Here is a 21,170-nt window from a genome sequence, read left to right as displayed (position 1 = left end):
AACATCAGACAAATTTGTAAAACCTTTTGAACTGGGAAATTGTACTATACTTCAGGTAACTGTGGCAGTTTAGACAAAGGACAGTATAGTTAATAATAAATAATAATAAAAAAACAGAATGTTGTAAAATTTTGAATGTTGCCAACCTGGTTGGCCGAGTGGTTAGCGTATCCGCTCTCCAGCCAAAAGGCTGCGGGTTCGAATCCTGACGTGGGCATGGATGTTTGTGATTGTCACTGAAAACCCTAGCGATGGTGATGAGCAGTAGATGGCACTGGTATGGATGATGATGGTTTGTTGTAGTTGAGTGGAGGAGACAGGGCTGTAGAGCAGTGCCCTACCTTGATGAGTCCTTGGACTCCCTGGAGGTGTCACACAATAATAAAAAAAATCCTTTATTATTCATTAATTTTAAAAAAATTAATGAAATAATAAGACAATTTATTTAAAAAAATAATAAACGATCTAAACACATTTTAATCCCCAAAAGGAACAAAGCCATTTATAGATAACTTTCTGAAGTGGACAGCCAAATTCTGGCCTTTGCCTAAAGTGATAGCATGCATTGGGCCACCAATGATTTCAGACTATCCGGGAAAGAGTATGACAAATAACTGCTGCCTTCTCACATTCCCTAGCATTATTATTGTCTAAAAGAGTGATTTCTGTGGTTGATTTTTTTGTGTTATGAGGTTAAAAGTCTGAGTCTGGAAGAAAAAAAATCCTTTCATGTGCAAAAAAAAAAGTTGTCAACTAGAATTGAACTCAAAAAGTCCTTTTTTCCAGAGAATACACATGCCAGTAGCAGAGAACATTCAATACCAAGGCAGAAAAGACAATGGAAAATTGCACTTCTTTTTTCACTGCAGATTCCATTGATTGAAGTGATGGAAAGGCCATTTTAAGAATTCATGGATAGAGAATATTGCATTTTGTCTACTACAACTTGCAAAATTCCTAGATCATGTAAGAGATTACAAAGGACTGGTTCCATGAGCACTTTATTCTTAAATTCAGAAGAATCAGAAAGAAGTGTTAAAAAATTTTAGATGACCAGATAATGGTACTTCTGATTCTTGACAATGTCTCTGCACATCTACATATCACAGACTTAAAATATTGGGATAAAGACTCAAAAAGACAGTGCTTCTTACAAAGAACTCTAATATATTGTGTGTGTGCGTGCGCATGCACAATATATTATCACACACACACACATACACACACACACAGATTATATGAAAACATAGACATAAGAAAGTTTATTACTAATCTAAATAACTAGATACTTTGTTCTGACAATTCAAAAGGTAGTACAGTAAGTACACTCAAATTAATTCTGGTATTGTTCACCTGATTGTATACTTACCTGTCAGTATTCTGTTCATCAGATTTTTTAGCAACTGAGTCATATCCCATGCCTCTCATTTTGATGTTACTAAATTTTGACTTCAATTTCAAAATCTAGGCAACTGAATAGGAGAACAGAATGTTTTCTGAAACACACCTGAAACTTGGAGATTTGTGAGCCGCTTGCAATGAAAAGTTGTGTCTAATTTTCTGGTGAACCTTCACGGAAGGTAAATAACCTGGTTCTTGATTCAGCTTAATTGACAACAGAGGAACTCTGAATGTCTTAACTAATTCCTATATTAAGAAAAAAAAAACATAAAATGTTAACTTTAAATCAATATATAGGAGTCTGTTAATTACACATCAAACTATATAAATTCAGGTTTATTATAATTTATTTACTTTTGATTTCCGATGCAGTATGATAATTAAATTCTGGCCAAAGAATTCAATTAAAACAAAACTTGCTTTTGTCTTCAGAGAAATGAAAAGTAGCCTCATCACTGAAAATGAGGTGGTCACATCAAGTTCAGATTGAGACTGCTTAATCAGTTTCAGTCAAAACCATTCCCCATAGAACATTACCAGTTTCATCTTGTGGCAGATGATGGTTACTGTAATACATGCAGATAGCATGGCTTAAAATATACACTCTTTCTCAATTCTCAATACTCTCCTCTTACAATTAGAGTACCAGTGCTCAACTGACTCTTGTAGTGGATCTGAGTGAAGCATTTGCAAATGTAATAGACATTTTCAGAGTAAGCTCTTGCCACATTTAGCATGTGGCAGGCTCTGACAAATGCATACTTCATTTATAGATCTACTACCGTCTGAGTTAGCTTTAGGTAGTTAAATAGTCCTGAAGAGGTGCTAAACTTCCATACTTTTTCTCACAAAACTACAGCCGCATTATGCCTTTTGAACTTGACACAAGGTCTTGGCTTCACTGAGCATTGCTGCCTCATTGTTGATAGTTAAATTCCAGGTGGCCAAAACACTGAGTTTCTGTTCCATTTACTTTCTCTTTTAACTATGTAACTTCTTTTTTTTCCTTTGTCACTGTAAACATATGCACAGTAGGTTGCACAGCTGAAATGCATTAACAGTGGATTATCTAACTCACCTGCAGTATGTTAATACTCTAGATGTGCTAAGTATTAGGTAACTAGCAAAATCTATTTTTTTGAAGCTAGTTTTTTTACTTTGGGTATGTTGTATATTAAACATACCGAGCAATTTTAAATAAAACTTGGTTTTAATCCTATTTCCCAAGTAAGCAAACAGACAAATAATTCGACTTTGTTCCTGCACGTAGTGCCAGTCAGGGCAACTCTGCACGTTGTGCAAGTCCAGGCAACTCGTGGTAAAGGTGGAATAAGCTTTGCTCACTATCCGTGGTGATCACTACCCATTATGCAAAGCATATCCCCTAGCGGAGATGTATGATGCTATACATTAAAGGCAATGGCCACTACCCAGACCGGTTTCGACCTTTATTCAGGTCTCATCAGTGGGAGCCAGGCTTAAGAAATGCCAAGGTTTAAGTAATACAGAGCTTATAAATTTTACCTAAACAAGTTGCCACAAGGTGCTTTGACCTTATTAATTAAAAATCTCAGGATGAGAGATAGATGAAGAAAGTTTTTTACCTTGGTTATGTTATAGCAGAGTTGCCCTGACTTGCACTAAGTGCAGGCACAAATTTGGCTTACTTGTCTGTTTGCTTACTTGGGAAATGGGATTAAAACCAAGTTTTATTTAAAATTGCTTGGTATCTTTAATATATAACATACCCAAGGTAAAAAACTTTCTACATCTATCTCTAATCTCATCATCATCATCATCAAATTCCTGCCATGTACCCTCAAGGGGTGTACAGGATATGACAGTACTACATGAAAAAATTACATCATTACTAACTTCCTATCTACAATTTTCCTCCAAATCAGTCTGTTACTTGTCAAGACTCCAACATTATCAGATATTATATTTCTATCGTCTAAGGCACTTTGTACCGTATCAATCCACCTATATCTTGGTCTTCCTCTGGGTCGTTTTCCTGCAGAGAACAACCTGGCAATGAACACTTGTTTTGCTAATCTTTCCTCTCCCATTCTATTTAAGTGACCATACCACCTGAGATTAGCTCTGCTAAACCATTCCTGGATGCTGACAATGTCAAGTTCTTTCCTAATATCCTCATTTTTAATATGATATTGCCATTGATGCCATCTGTTCACGCCTCTAATCTTTCTCAGGACTCTCATATCTGCGGTCTCTAGTCTTTGGTCAAGTGTTTTACTTCTGACCCAGCTCTCAGATCCATAAGTTAAAAATGGTTTGAACTCCGTCTTGTATACAGCTAATTTAGTGTTCCGACTAATTTCTCTCTTATTCCATATGAATTTATTCAATTGACTTCCCACCATACCAGCTTTGCTGATTCTGTTGTCTATTTCTATATTTAATTTACCATCTTCACTAAAAATCGTGCCTAAGTAGCTGAAATGTTTTACTTGTTCCACAGGTTCTCCATTCACAACACAGCTGACATTTTCAATGATTCTGCCTATTTTCAATGTCTTTGTCTTTTTATTGCTGACCTTCACATCATATCTATTACAACAACTATTCAATTTAGTCAGAGAATCTTGCAGACTTGTAGCAGATTTATTTAGAAGTATAACATCATCCGCATAAAGCAAAGAGCTGACATTAACATCTCCAATTTTGATATCAGGTTTAATACCACTTTCCTTCATAATGTGATCCATATAGATAATGAATAACAGAGGGGATAATGTACATCCTTGTCTCACACCAGATTTAACATTAAACCGTCTTCCTGTACTTCCTTCAATTCTAACTGCTGACTTACAACTCAAATAAAGACTAAGTATTGCTTGATATAATGCCCCATTGACACCGTATAACTGCAGCGTATTGAATAGCTTCTCTCTTGGCACCTTGTCATATGCCTTTTCCAAATCAACAAAACTTAAATACAGATCTTTGTTATATTCCCAGGCTTTCTTGACTATTTGTCGTAAAGTGAAGATCTGATCCTGACAGCCTCTATTTGGCCTGAATCCAGCTTATTCTTCCCCAAGCTTTTCTTCCACAACTCTTCTCAGCCGTTTCTCAAGTATACCTGCATAGATTTTGCCAGGAACACTCAGCAGGGAAATACCACTGTAATTCTCACATTCAGTTTTATTTCTCTTTTTATATATGGGTACTATGAGAGCTCTAGTCCAATCATCGGGAATTCCTCCCTCTGTCCAGGCCTTCTGAACTATGCAGTGCAGCCACTGTAAGACTTTTATACCACCATACTTCAGCATTTCTGGTCGAATATCATCTACTCCTGCTGCCTTTCCACATTTCAAGCCTTTGATGGCTTTTTCTACTTCAAGTATGGATATGTATTCCTAACTGCATGCCTGGTCAGTGTTTTTTATCACTGTGCTGTCATCACTGCTTGTTTCATTTAGCAGTTTTTCAAAGTAAGTACTCCATACTTCAAGGATATCTTTTTCTCCTGTTTTCATGTCACCTTTATCATCTCTAACTCCTTTTACAGCACTCTTTCCTCCATTCCTAAACTTCTTCAACAACCTCCAGAATATTTTGCCACCTTCTTGATATTTATTTTCTATATTCTTGCCCAAGTCCTCCCATGACTTTTGTTTAGCTAGTTTTACACACTGTTTAGCTTTCTTACATTTGTCTCTGTATTCTGTAAGAATAAAAGCTGACTCATTTGCCAGGAACTTTTGATATGCTTTCTTCTTTTTCTTCACTGCCTCTTTAACTTCCTGAGTCCACCAGGGAGTTCTGATTTTTTTATCCTTGCACACAACCTCACCACATGCCTCTCTGGCAGAATCAATCAATGTTTTCTTCAGAGTTTGCCACGGAATCTCCAAGGTTTGATTCCTGTTCTCAAACTCTTTCACTTTCTTTTCAATAATCTTTCTGTATTTCAGTCTACAGTTCACATCTGAGAGCTGCTCAACTTTTATTCACTTTAAAACTTTCTTACATGTTATTCTTTTCAATATGAAATTCAATTTTATCCTGCGCAAGACTAAATAGTGATCTCTTCCAATTTCAAATCCTCTGTACACTCTGGTGTCCTGCACCAGGGAGAAAACATCACTATCAACAATAACATAGTCAATGAGACTTTTCGTATTCCTAGCCTCTTCTCTCCATGTGAATTTGTGCACATTTTTATGTTGGAACATGGTGTTAGTAATAACCAGTCCTGAGCAGAAATCCAACAGATATTTGCCATTATTATTAGCTTTGCTCTTTTCTCCAAATTTTCCCAAAATATTTTTGTATGTCTCACAATCATTTCCTACTCTGCTATTTAGATCCCCAACTTTTCCTTTTTCATTGTGTCAGTTGCTTTTTCTAGAGCATCAAAAAATTCCTCCACTTCTATCTTAGTAGAACCTTCTGTGGGACCATAGGCACAAATAAGTCTCATTGTCCAGTTCCCCATTCTCATATTTGCCCACATTACTCTACTTGAGACTGACTGCCATTCAAGAAGATTAGCCTTGTATTTTGTGTTGAATACTATGGCTACTCCTTCTTTTCCTTGATTGTCATTGCCTGAATATAACATTTTGTATTTATTGCTCAGAAAGATCTCACCAGTTTTGGTCTTTTTTGTTTCAGTCACCCCTATTATGTCGATCTGGTACTTATCTAATTCCTCAGCTAGCTCCATTTCTTTGCCATTCAGGCTTCTTACGTTGATAGTACCGATCTTTAACTCTGGTGATGTTGAGTTGGGGTTTGTTTTCAGATTTGTTCCAGTAGCTGTCTTTTCGCTGTTCGCCCTGGTTCCCTGGCGAAAAAAACGGGGCCTTGTTTAACTGGGCGACGCCCCAGCCGGCATGAAATTTTGTCATGTTGTACCATCATTTTTTATTTTGGTTTAACCAATAAGAATACAATTTGGTCGGCTAAATTCCAAATTGCCAGCCCATCCTCGTTCGTTCAGTATCAAAGTAGATACCCACAGGGTGCACTACGAGAAGGTGAGGATTGGACATTAGGTCCATTAGATCCAAAGGAATGCGGAGAACCGACCAGGTCAGAAGCCCTGGTCGGTTCTCCGCATTCCTTTAAAGGCTATGTGGAGGTCTCCTCTCAGTTATACAGCTTGACCCTTAAGCAGCCCTCTATCTCTAATCTGAGATTTTTAATTAATAAGGTCAAAGCACCTTGTGGCAACTTGTTTAGGTAAAATTTATAAGCTCTGCATTATTACATACTATCTGCAATATAATAACTTATTACATCAGTTATTAGATCTCTCTAGTGTCCTGTGCAACTACTACAAGATGGAGAAACTGTGGAGTAATTTCTCACCTTATGGATCTAGTGGCCAGTGGCACAACTGCTATCTCAAAATTCTCTTAAAATCTACTCTGTTATGAGTGACTCCATGATTTTTAATCACATGTTTAAATTGATGAAAGGTCCTGTTGCTTGACACAATTGATAACAGTATAATTTTGAAAAATTCTATAAATCATGCAGTACAAGAGCTTTTGAGTGTTATGTACGGGATGTCCCAAGAGGAAGTTGCAAAAGAAAAAAAAAATTATGTCAATTCATTTCAGTCTGATTTCAGACATGTGGGAAGATACAGTCATACAGTTACTTATCTTTGGCTGATAAGTAACTACTGCCTGACTGTGAATATAATGGCAACCAGTTCTCATTAGTTATAAGTCCTTGTATGCAATGGTCAAAATGAATTTACAATGTATTTTCGGTAAATGCATGGTATGGACTTATTGGAGTCAATTAATTGAAACATGCTCAACAATTACCTCAGTAGTGAAATCTGCCTTATTTATTTATTATTTTATTTATTTCATATTATTTTATTTTGCAGTATGAGTTACTGGATCTTTTGGAGGCTGCTACAGTGTTGCGTGTACTTCCAAAAGGTAAATGATTGGAGTACATTGCATTATAAAGGTTAGCAAACTGCAGATTACATTTGAAAAGACCAACCAACAATTGAAAGAACAACACAGAGGATTACTACACACATAAATATGTATCCATGAAAAAGCAGACATTTTGAGCTGCTGCTGCTGCTACTACTATTATTATTACTGTCATATTATTATTCCATGGTAACTCTGAGGAGGCAGAACTCAACACAGGAGGCTGCAAATTTATTTTTGTCTATTAACTGCATGTGTATTCTGGCCAGTTGGCCTTTTTTTTGTGACTGCCATTTAAGACCAGCTAGCTCACATTCAATTATAGAAGGATATTTCTAAAATGATAGAATTCTGCATCAATGTTCTACAGCACCAACTCTGATGACAAAAAAGTCAGGGCTAGAACCTTTTTTTTTTCTCTTACAGAGATATAGCATGTGTCAGAGTACAAAGTGGAGCAAACTGCCATCCTTGTGTATAAACAATTGTGCATTAAGCATGACACTATGAAAACAAACATTGTTTGCATGCCACATGAAATTAGGCAGTCTTGACATGCAAAGATTCCATGTGAATGCTTGAATTAGCATCACTGAAGACTACGTTATTTGTCCACTTCTCTTGCTACAAATATTCAACATCCAGCAGTACCAGCACTTCTTGAAGGAGGAACTATCAACATTGTTGGAGGACATGTCATTACAATACACTGGTGCATGTAGTTCATGCATGGTGTAGTGCCAGCACATTTTCATAGGAATGCAACTTATGATCACATGTACACTTGTACATCTCATTGATACTTTCACCAAATAAGACATCACAAAAAAGTCTCATTTCAGGGTTTTCTACCCCAGCCTCCAGTAGTAGCAACAGCCTAAGAAAAAACATTTCTTAAATATGTCTTGAAGGCAGTAACAACACCCTGATCTGTGGGTTGCAGATCAGGATGTTACTGCCTTCAAGGCATTTTTAAGAACTGTTTTTTCTTAGGCTGTTGCTACTATTGGGGGTGGGGGTAGAAAACCCTGAGAGGACACTTTTGGAAGAAATACAATATTTTGCACTGTGCATGAAATGTAGATGCATCATGGACAGGTGAGAGCGAAGTTATAAACGGTGAAAGCTGCTGAAACAATATGTCCATATATTCATAGGATTTGAAAAACAAAACCTTACAAGAGATGACATAATGCTGCTAACTAATGATGACCTTACAGAAATGCAAGCACAGAAAGTTTGCATAAAAAAAAAAGAAGAATGAGAGTAAAAAAACAAGAAGCTGATTCCCTAAAAGGTTTACAGTGAAAAAATTGGCATAAGCCTCTGTTAATAAGGCAATTATCAATTTGCTTGTAAGTTGGACATAATATACAAATTTTATAGAAAGCCCACTTCTGCTGTCACCCTCATCTCTGAAGATGAGCCTAGGCTTTTTTATGCATCTGGTGAACCAAACTCAGACTGATTTGTTTGTTGCAGTTTCTGAATCAGAAGAATTTGTTGTTGATTACTTGGCTTTCCTCTACTTTTTCAAATGAATCATCCAGTTAATAAAGCAACCACAGCTTCAAAGAACTGCTCTTACTCCATTCGTTCCCAAATAATTATTTTACTGTTAAGTGCACAGAAGTCCTGTACACTTATGTTTCATTTATTACAGTACAGTACTGTATACAATAATTATATGTAATAATTTGTACACTGTATTAATTTAATATAAACAAAGAGTAAAAATATATCTTAAAACTATACCAAAATGGATACACTCTTAGAATTCAGACATGTTAACTGTTAACATATCCGTATGAGGTCATATAGTGATTTCCAACTTACTTATGTCCTTTTCAACACATGACAGGATAGTCGGAATGGAACCCTGTCATAAGTTTGGTTTGATTTATTTGGATTTATGGCCAAAGCAACTCAGGCTATGAGAGGCATATATTATGTCTCTTAATTGCGTGTGAATTAATGGTTGGTGTGGCTCCTTTTCAGGATGAAAAACCCTGCCACTCCCATATGAGGTTGGCAACTCCTCTGTTATAAGTCAAGGACTGACTATATAAATGAATATTCATTTGTAATCTGCATGTATAAAAACATATACATACAAATTCCTCACTTATGACAAAAATCGAGCTCAGAACAAGCTGCTTGTCTTGTTTTAAGATGCATTGCAAACAAGGCAGTGGGCAATGATTTACCTATTGATATAACCTCTTTTTACTTGTTTTAAATTTCAATTTGCTTGTGAGTAATATATAACGTTGACCTATACAAATTGTGGATATTACCAAAAAAAAAAAAAGACTTGTATTTTTCAAAATTAAGCCATTTTTAATCAGTACCATGACTGAATTTATGCATAAATCCAGCTTCACATCATTACAAGGATCTCCAAAAAACTAAAACCTAAAAGTCACTTAACAGAGGAGAGTCTCTTAAAAGTTATAGCTTAGGGATCACAGCAACTTTAAATCTGTCCCTGATTGGTACTGAAACATAGTGCTAAGGCCTTAGCACTATGTTGTAGATAGAGTCAATAATTACTCTGTATAACAGGATTAACAAAAAAATAGAGCATCATGCCAGTGTTTCTCAAAGTGTGATTGACAGACCAGTGGTGGGCCTCACAGTTTTCTGGTGAGAAAGCCAGGACAGAATTTTATTATATATATATATATAAAATAAGTTTGAATGACTATATACCAAGAATAAATTTCGTTGAATAAATCAATGAAACTAGTAGTATCTTAACATTAAACCTTTTCTTTTTCATTCTCGGTATATAGTCATTCAAACTAATTTTTTATAACATTATCTACCGAGTAAATATGAATGATAATATATATATATATATATATATATATATCTTAGTTTAGAGATTTTCAGATACAGTTTTTAGAATGTATTAACTGAAAGAGTACTTTTACATAATTTGTTTTTAGTATAATAATATTTTACCACACGCTGCATACCTCAACATAACAAATGTGTTGTGGTGCATTAAGTTGGCCACAGCTTTGTCATCTTACACTGAGAAAGCTAATCTTAATTTTTAAAATCTTGAATTTAACTTGATTTTCCACTGAAAAATATTAAGGTTGTGTATGTTATATCAACTACTTCACAATTCTGCACTTAGGAATAACATATGAAAGCTCACATCTGATAGTAAAATATTACCTTAGATTTTTAAAAGGCTTTCGATAGACTGCCACATTACAAACTAGTAGTTAAATTGTAACAGATGAGGTTGAATAGTAGATTAGATTGGAAATTGGCTTCCTGATAGGTATCAATAGGCTGTGTATGAGGGAGTGATATCCTGGAAGAGGATAGTCACTAGTGGTGTACCCTAGGAGTCTGTTTTGGGGTCATTGTTGTTTAATTTGTATGAAAATGACATTAGAAAGATCTTAAATGGTGATATACAGTTGTTTATAGATGATGCAAAGTTGGGACAAGTTATGAGAAGTAGAGCAGATGTTATAACTTTGCAAGAGGACCTAAATAGACTGTCTGAATAGGTGAACATGTGGGAATTTCAGTTTAATGTTGCAATGTGTAAGATTTTAAAATTAGAGAGGCAAAAATCAGATACAGAGTATAGGATTAGTGGGAATATTTTGGAGGAAATGAAGGATTTGGAGTTGTGGGGGTTAGTGACTTGAAATTTTGTGGATATGCTAAAACAGTGAGTACGACACAGTGTATTATGGGAATGATGCAGAGAACACTGACGTGTAAAAGTAAGACTTTTGATTCCATTGTACAAGACTTTGATTAGGCTGAATATGGACTGCTGTGCACAGATTTTGTTGATTGGTTTCAAAAGTATGATGGGATGTCGGAGAGGGTCTAAAGATGATTGACTAACTTAGTTTCTGGTCTCTGGAATGCGAGGACAGATTGAGAGAATGCAAATTACAGATCCTAGTGGATAGAAGGAAGAGGGGAAGAAGACATCATTAAGACATAAGTTGGTGAAGGATAATTACCAGAGTACCATGGATGAGATTTTTCATAAGCCTCTGGAGATGGGGAGAACAAGAGGCCATCCATGAAAGCTGTACAAGATGGATGTGAGCAAGGGGATGGGGAGTATATTGTTTTGCATGGAGAGTCATGGGTGACTGAAATGTGTTGCCTGAGAGTGTGGTGAGTGCAGGGACAGTGAACACATTTAATTCAAGGTATGATGAGCTGTGCATGTGAGAGTGGGGCCCTCACATGATGAGTCTCTTGACTCCATGGAGGTCTGTTAATAATAATAATAACCTATCAGTAAAGGTAATGGTATGGGCCTAGTAGACTGCAGAGTAATATGCATTGTCTAAATGGGCCACAGCCAGTCAACTCTGAAATTTTTTTAATTAGCCAGCAAAGGTTAGTCGATTGGTAGAGCCTCTGCTACTAATGGCTCATGCAAAAAAAGTTAAGCAAGTTTGAGCGTGGTTAGTAGTTGGAAGGAGTTCAATCATTCGATGCTGTTGGCACACTCTCCCTCAATGAGTCTTTGGACTCCCTGGGGGGGGGGGGGGGGTATCACATAATAATAATAATAATAACAAATTATTCTAATAAGAACAAGAAAAAGCAAGTAAAAATTATTGTTTATAACATCAAATGAAAATAAGACAAAACTGTTTCGAAATTCATACAGAACTTTTATGACAGAATGAATGGAGTTCCTTTTGCAAAGTCATAGATCCTCTGTATAGATGGGCCCTTTGTTTGGAAAATACCTGGTCCAAATCCAGTTTTTGACGTGAGGAGCTTTTATCGGTCTTTTCAATCAAATAGGTCTCATACGGAGGTAGAGGGTTTTTCGTCCCTCAGGACAGGCAAACCGACTCCATGAACACACACAAATCTATAACCAAAAAATACCCTTACGAGATGCAGTAGAGGAGTGATATACTGGCTACATTAATTCAGCGTGTCCCCTAATCAGGGGACTCTACTTGTCCTAAGGATGGGTGAAAGAAGATAAGTGGAAGTCATATGGAAACCGAATTTTAAACGTTTGCCACATTTATACTTCGGAAGCAAATAAAATAAATCAATCCGTCTTTTATTCCCCATTGCGAGTAGGTGACAGGCAAGCTTTACATAAATATTTATGGTAATAATTAATTTAACCTATTTGAACTATATTTAACTATTTGAAAATTATTCTACAATTTAATTATTTTAATATAAATTCTACACGTGCAAATCAATAAAAACTTATTTATCAGTATTGAATTTTAACATAAGATGTCAAATCTCCAGTAGTCGCTCGGGGCTCGCCTATGGGTCGTTATGAATTAATTAATAATCTCGTGCTCAAATACAGTATTTTCTTTCTACCTTATTCCCAATGCCATTCAAATATCCTTTTAGAATATTATTTTTTTTCTCAAGGGACTCAATGGTCTGTTTTTTAACATTGAAGTCTATGGAAGACAGCTTTGCACGTCGCGATGCGTTAGCAAGCGCCTAGCCTCATCCGCAAGCGGATGTGAGGGGGATCAACCGGATTTTACATCAGGCAGACGTCACACAAGCACCGATATGTAGAGAAGACTAGCACAAAGCTAGTCTTCTCTACAATAATAGTGGAATCTTCTCTGGAATAATGGTGCCTGCCGATTTTGAAATATATATTCCTTTACCAGCGGAACTGAACGTACGTAGGATATAAAGAAAACAGCTATAACACAAATCAGAAGCATTTTTGCTGGATGTCACCACATATAAAACCTATTAGTGAAGAACCTAACCTAACCTAAACCTGCAATGTGTCTTGCAATTTTCCAAAGGAGTCAAACACCGTCCAAAGCAAGATAGGGAGCCTCGGTAAACAAGCCGCGTGTGGTCGACCGCATATTCGCGCAAGCGACCGTATCGTAACCAGAGACATACGGAAACCACGGCCGCTATCTTACTTGCAGCAGGAGAGAGAGCCAAACGTCACAGTGACATCTCTGATGTAACTTCCGTTTCATCCCCCTTCCGGTGATGTCTCTTCCGGTCGCGAACGAAGACGAGGTACCAATTCACGCATTAGTGCGTCCGCTGCGGTCTCCCATAGGCTACCATGTTAAAGAACCGGCCGTTGGAAGGGAAGGAGTCCGATTTTCGAAATGGATTAATTCCCAAACCTGAAACGAGCGGAAATTTTCGTCAGTTGCACTATTCCTACTGAAAGGTAAGAAATAGCACGACTTGCTAATTTCGGAATTTCATTTCGAGACATTCTTTTTCACGTTAAAAAAGACATTCTTTGTCTTTTGTTAAAATAACATATAATTATTTATTTATTATAGATACAAGGCTGAATTATGACGAGTGTCACTGTTGAAAATATGAAAAGAATTATATTTTTTCAATTATCATTACACGAAACAAATGCACTGCGATCTAATGCCGATATTCATTTGCACTTGTCATTGCTATTATTATTATTATTATTATTATTATTATTATTATTATGGCTAAAAAATAAATAAAAAAACGGCCTCGCCTACTCCCTCTATGGGAACAAAAAGGCGTTAGCTGATTTCTATTATTATTATTATTATTATTATTATTATTATTATTATTATTATTATTATTATTATTATTATTATTATGGGCAGCTCCAAGGAGTCCTTAGACTCACCGAGGGAGGCCCAACATCATATCAGGAACAACTATTCAACATTCACACAGTATCTATCATACTTCACCTTGAACTCATTTACAGTCATGGCACCCACAACAGACTGGCAGCTTATTCCACTCATTTACCACTCTCCAAGTAAAAAACCTAACCACGCTCTTACCAAGCTTCCATGGATGGCCCCTACTCCTCCTACTATCAGTCCTATTCTCAAAATTAATCTTATAGAAACCATTCAGTAATTTGAAGGTCTTAATCATATCACCCCTTTTCCGCCTATCAACCAATTTCTGCAGACCACAAATCTTCAACCAGTTCTCATAAGGTTCATTCCATAGTCCTGCTATTATCTTGATCACTTGTCTGTGGATCTCTCCACCTCCTCCCCATCGAGAAGAAACCCTGGCACCCATATCTGGGCACAGTAGTCTAGATGGGGTCTTATCAAGGCTCAATACAGAGGAACAATAACCTGTTTGTCTCTGCTCGTTAAAGTATTTTTCAGCAACCAAGTGATTTGATGAGCTAATTTTGTCACTTTTGCGATGTGTCCCCCTAAACTTCAACTCCCTGTCCACCAACACTCCCAAATCCCAAATCTCCTGGAGTACAGTTCCACCAATGTGATATACTGCTGCTAAACATTTCACCCCAAAATGCAAAACCTTACATTTTTCCAAATTAAATTGACATCCATTCTCCTTAGCCCAGTCCTTCAGAATATCCAAATCATCCTGCAAAAATTTGATATCCTGAGCATTCACTATTGCTCTACCTAAATTTGCATCATACACAAACAGATGCACAGTTCCTCTCAGATCATTTCCTATATCATTATTAAAGAACAAATTAAACAGTAGTGGTCCAAGAACAGTACCCTGTGGCACACCACTAGTCACAGGCCGTCTTTTGGACTCTATTCCTGAATAAACCACTCTCTGATATCTCTCCATCAACCACACTCCTATCCATCTCACCAACCCTATATCCATTCTCATATGCTGCAGTTTACTGATTAGAATTCCATGTGGTATCTTATCAAACGCTTTAGCAAGGTCCAGTAGAATCACTGTAAACCTGTTACCCTTATCTAGTTCAGCCATCGCTGTGTTATAGAACGTGAGCAAGTTACTGAGTCATGATGAACTCTTCACCAAACCATGCTGTCCCCCATACGGTACCCATTTTCATCTGTCTAATCTTGTATTTTCCTATTGACTATTTTCTCCAAGACCTTGACAACAATTCCTGATATGCTGATCAGCTGGTAATTTTCAACAGCAGTCTTGGAACCTCCTTTATGCAGTGGAACTATTTTCCCCTCTTTCCACCCCTTTGGGACTAACCCAGACCAGAGACTCAAATTAAACAAAATGGTCAGAGGCACTGACAATTCTTTAGCCGCTTATGACACGAGCTGGTATACCATCCAATCCCACAGATGAATTGACATTGAGGTTTTGTAATAGACTATTCACCACCACTTCATTCACCACAATTCCCGTATAAGCTGTTGGTTCTTCCATTTCGCCAATGTCACCACCAGTATATCATCCAGGTGGTGACATTGCTGAAATGTCACCACCTGGATGATATACTCTTGCAAAGTGCTCAGTAATTCTACTATATCAACTGATTCGGTTACCTCCCTACCATTGGCATTCTTTAAAATCAATCTACCATATACATTTTTGTTTTACTTGCAACATATCGAAAAAACTGTTTGGGATTCTCTTTAGCCTGCATGGCTAATGTTCTTTCATAATCCGCCTTTGCTTTTCTTACCACACTTGTTACCCTTCTGGCCTGGGCTTTATGCCGTTCATGTACCTGCAGGTCACCTTTCACCTTAAATTCCCTCCACAGTTTTTTCTTTTTTTGCAGCTCAAGCTTAATGGTGTTATTCATCCATTTAATTCCTACTTGATTGCTATTGATACGAAACTTTTATTATTGGTGTTTGTTCGTGGTGAGGATGAAATATTTTTAATAAAGCAATTTTTAATATGTAAATTTATTTATTAATAAATTTGTTACTGATTAGATTTTTTTTTTTTTTTTGGATATGCAGCATCCCCACTTAAAATTTTCACCGGCCGCCACTGCTTTAGATAACAATTATTAGTATTATTATTTTAAAGTGATATCCGTTAGCGTCATATTTGCAGCTAATCATCAACGGCAGGATCTTTTGAAATCTCACCCAACCCAATACATAAGCAAGTGCATTGCGAAGTATTTTTGGGTTCACCTGTTGCCAACTCATTTATGTGAAAATTTATTATACATATTTCCGAAACAGCGGAATCTAAAACCTGTCTTTCATAAATGTCTTTCATGTCGTAGCATGGAAAGAAATTTTGGACAACGCGTTGGACGCGAATGACCTTCATAAAGACTTTTCACTGAAGAGAAGTTAGCCAAGTCTCATGAGGAGTTGGTACTGTTTTATTCTTATTCTTATTCTTATTCGTGACACCTCCAAGAAATCCGAAGAATCATCGTAAGAGGACACCTACTATTAGTGTTGTCAAATGAAAATTACTAAAAACAACTAAATCTTTTAAAAAAAAGAGCTAATAAGGATTTAAAAATAAAAATTTGAAGCTAAAATTTTAAAAGTAGTAGCTGATACTTTTAAGTTACTTACTTTATTCAAGTTGAAGTGATACTTGCATATAAATGGCTAAATACATCTTCCACGTGGATGCTTAATTCATCCACGTTTTCACTTAGATTTTCAGCTTTATTATGTGGCCATCGTTCCAATATTACTCAGTGTAGATGCTGGTAAATGATAGCCTGTTCAGCACTTGTTGTTACACCTGAAGCCATACTTGACCAACAAAATAGCTGTCAGCATTGGGAATTCCATCTTGTTTCTTAATTTAGTTTTAACTACATTCATGGAACTAAAAAGTCGTTCAATTTCCGCATTACAATTTGGCAGTATTAATAAATTTGGAGCCTGTGTAGCTCAGTGGATGTGGCGTTTGCACACCATGGCGCTTGGCTGCACGAAGGAAGACTTGATTTACAGTCTAGTCGTCGACTAGATGAAATTTTTCTAAGCCTTTTTTCGACCGGTTCCCGAGTTAGTCGATCTCTGGCACGGGCAAGCGGGTTTTCTCTCCCAGAAACTCGGGTTTTTCGTCCCGTAAACTCAAGAAAATCGACCGTGGAACCCACATTATTTCAGACATTAAATACGAATGTTAGGGTTAGGGACCACTAGATGGCTGCACTTGTTGAGCCGTCACTCTTCACTGCGTGCCACTTAATTAGTGATAGCCTTGGGCCAGATATCTCTGATGGGGTACCAGTGGAGATTGAACTGAGGCCGTTTTTAGGCAGGACTAAAAACGGCCTCAGCTACTCCCTATATATACAGGAATAAAAAAAGGCGTTAGCTGAATTGTTTTCAAAATAAATTTATTGCACACCTAGTTTAAATGGATTCATTCCAGATATATCTTTATATTATCGTACTTCAGTCCAGAATACCTCAGTGTTTTGCATATGTGTTCATTTATTTAAGTGGATAGTAATGTACTGGTATTCAGCAGCATCAATATCTTTTTCTGCTTTCAGCATTATTTCTAAGATGGGAGTAATAGGTTCTTTTATATGTTTTAGAGTATTGTCAACATAAAAAGAAGATATCATTCTTAAAATATTCAAGTTTTTAGGCAACCTTTGCTTAAGCTGTTTGAAGACACCAAGAAGAAACTGTCTTGCTCTACTTCTAAGATTTTGTTCATCATTTTGTGTTATTTTCTTTTGTATCATCAACTCTGAAATTTTTCTTTCAAATCTGTAACCAAGATTTGGATTGGGATCCAAATAGTCATCAATCTCTGACTCTACGTGATCGACTGTGGATGATGGTAGCACTAACATATTAGCAATAGTGCGAATCAAACGAGAAAGGTCTTGAAATAATCTCATCTTATCCGCACTGTTAGATTCGAAAATTTTGTTAACTTGCTGAACTTGAACTAGAACAGGATGCAAAAATAAAAGGTACAACAGATTCCTTTGATCTTTGTACATCTCCCACAAAATTTGAGCTTTGTAACATTTCTCAGTCACACTCACGACTTCGAAGTGAGTTTCTAATTCCAACCACTGGCTGAGAATTCTGTTTACTGCAAGTTCAATGGAGAGAGCCACTTTGTTGCACAGTTGCTTACAATTTTCAGAGGAGCATCATTTTCGTTGATAGTTTGATACAGCCCTTTGTATGCTGCTTGTCTTGAAGAAGAATGTGAAAACCACTTATACGTTTCGGCAACTAAAAATTCTAATTCTTGGGAGAGATTCTGCACAAGTGTGAGACATTGCCAGTTGTAATGAATGGCATACACATCTAATTAAAATTAAGGAGGGAATATATGCCTTCAGTTGTTCATAAACGCCATTATTGACACCAACCATAACGCTGGCGTTGTCTGTACCAATTGCAATGAAATTTTTAATGTCCAGTTTTTTGGTCAAGAGCTCTTTTTTCAGTGTAGCCACAATACCGCTAGCGTCATACTTTCCTAGAACAACCATGCTCAGAAATGTATGCATAATTTTGTTGAATTTCTTGCTATAATAAATGATGGCCATTCCTAAAATCTTATTCACTGTGACATCATTCGATTCGTCTATTAGCAAGCTGAAATTTTCATCTCCAATGTCCGCAATTAGATCTTCTTCAAAATGCTCACTTTACAATTGCAGAGCACTTAGTGCATTTTTACCTTTGGCATAAATGACTGTCTGTGATGATATTTTCGCAAAGATCTACTAAATGATCACAACTGTTGAATGATTAGTGACGACAAAGAAATAATGCTAACCTACATTCAAAGTTCGCGTTCTCATCAGACTTTATCACAAGCATATAAGAGCCTGTGTAGCATTTTTAGAAGTGGCGTTTGAACTCTAGCGCTTGACCGCATGAAGAAAGGATTTGGTAGTTCGAATCTAGTCGCCGACTTGAGGAAATTCTTCTGAGCCTTTTTTCTGCCGGTTCCCGAGATAATCGATCTCTGGCATAATCGATCTCTGGCACGGGCTAGCGGGTTTTTTCTACTGGAAACTCGGGTTTTTCGTCCCGTAAACTCAAGAAAATCGACCGTCGAACCCACACTATTTTCAAGCATTAAAAATATTGAGTTAGGGTTAGGGACCACGAGATGACGGTACTAGCTTGCCGCCTTCTTCACTACGTACCGATGAATCAGTGATAGCCTTGGGCCAGCTATCTCCCTGATTGACTACCAGTGGAGATTGAACTGCCCACTCAGTCTCCAAAAAAAAGTTAGATAGGGTAAACGGCCCCGCCTACTCCCTATACGAGAATTAATAGGCGTTAGCTGATTTTCTTTTTTTTTAATATTTGTAATAGTAACAGCATTATATGGAACTGCAGCAAGATGTTTCTTAGTTTCGCTATGCTTTGTAAGCTGACAATATTTAGCAGTTATATCACATCTGCAAAACTTACAGTGGCCTTTTGTAGCATAACCAGGAACTTCACACAACCATTTACTAAACATTCCTATTTGCAATCACTTCCTCCTAAATTTTTCCTTGTAAGCTTTATTTTTCTCTTTGCACATTTTTGAAGAAGGGTATACAACTCTTTACTGTAAGTAAAGAGTTGGTAGTTACGCTATCGTAACTACCAACCAGAACACTCTGCAAAGACTAACTTGTAACGGTGCCATCAACTTTAAGGTGACAAAATGGCAGCCTGTCGGGCCACGTGATAGACTGATGTGATCATGCATTTGAAACATGTGCGATGCTCGCACCAAATGTACAATACAATTCCTTATCAAATGCGAATATCTGGAAAACGTTTAAAACAATTTATTTAACAGTAAGTTATATGAACAACTAAAAAGAGCTGAAACTAGTTCTGAAGGAGCTAGTTTTACATACAGTACATTATGTATTATGCACATTATGTACAGTACATACTGTACATTATGGTACACTTCATGAGGAAACGAAATAAATAAAGAAATGCCTAGTCCTGTTGGTCAAGTGAGTAGCATATCCACACTCCAACCAATAGACTACAGGTTCGATTCCCATCCTAAGAATGGATGTCTGATTATCTTTAGATGACAGATGACTTTCATCACCAGGTATGAAATTCATATAAAAATTATATATATATATATATGTGTGTGTGTGTGTGTGTGTGTGTAGAAAGTTTTTTACCTTGGATGTAATATACATTAAAGATACTAAGAAATTTTATATACTTGGTTTTAATCCTTTTCCCAAGTAAGCAAAACGAAGTTTTGCATGTGAAATATATTCATGTCTGAGCTACGTGTATAGAGAGGCAAATGACTTCATATCACTTGCCTTAGTATGTATCCCATAATGCAAAGTACACCCCCTTTCAGCCGTGCATGATGCAATGCATAATGGGAAGGGCCACTACCCAGACCGGTCGAAAGGGCGTCGTTTTGACACGATCGAAGAGATCTAGTCAGAATCGCAGGAGATGCTGGATGTAGTCACCTTGAGGATTTCCAGGGCGCATCGAATCATGGAAAAGCTGCTGGGATGACTTTTTTTAAATGGTCAAATTCTGTGAACTTTTGGTACCTTTAATAGTAGGGGTGTCACTATGAACAAAATCAAGATAAGATAAGGATTCGTGACTTCATTGTGTGATTCGTTGCATGATGTCATGAGTGGAATGTTTGGAATTTGGGTGGGGGACCCATCTGTGTGTGACATCACATTGTATGCTTTGTTCATGTAGGGATTGTGGGTGATAGTTAGAGATAAGATAGAGTATGGAATCCTTGGAATTTCGCAGGGTGACACATCCGTTATTGATGTCACATTGTGTCTTTGGTTCGAATGATGTTTAGAGTATGGAATTCTGGGGAATATTTGGTCATGTGTTGGAGTCTTTGGTTCAATTGTGGAAGTCTTGGAAAATATTTTTCTACAAAACCCACAGTTACGTTATTTGCTAGGTTCCTTTTAAGTTTCTGTTCAAACTGACATCATTGATTTGAAGTGGCAGTATGATGTGTTTGTCGTATGTGTGACTTCCTGTGTTTGGAATTATGGGTGATGGTTAGAGTATGGAATTCTGACAAGTGAAATGAGTTGTTTCTTTCTCATTCATAACTAAGCAGAAATTAAGACTTTAACAA

At 36.9% G+C, this 21,170-nt stretch overlaps 1 long non-coding RNA gene across 1 annotated transcript in view; it reads right to left on the bottom strand.

Moving 5' to 3' along the window:
* LOC150107119 (uncharacterized) overlaps positions 1 to 21,170 on the bottom strand; it is a 30,914-nt gene that overhangs the window by 4,176 nt on the left and 5,568 nt on the right. Inside the window, exon 2 of the long non-coding RNA XR_016548232.1 lies at positions 1,370 to 1,647. This is a non-coding gene — a long non-coding RNA (uncharacterized LOC150107119). The remainder of the gene's footprint in view (positions 1 to 1,369; positions 1,648 to 21,170) is intronic.

The sequence above is a fragment of the Typopeltis vanoorti genome, chromosome 4 (assembly GCF_054136105.1).
Source record: "Typopeltis vanoorti isolate ZY-2024b chromosome 4, IOZ_Tvanoo_1.0, whole genome shotgun sequence".
NCBI classification, from domain to species: Eukaryota; Metazoa; Arthropoda; class Arachnida; order Uropygi; family Thelyphonidae; genus Typopeltis; species Typopeltis vanoorti.
The sequence above is the reverse complement of the archived record's forward strand: the minus strand, read 5'-3'. Positions and strand labels throughout refer to the sequence as shown.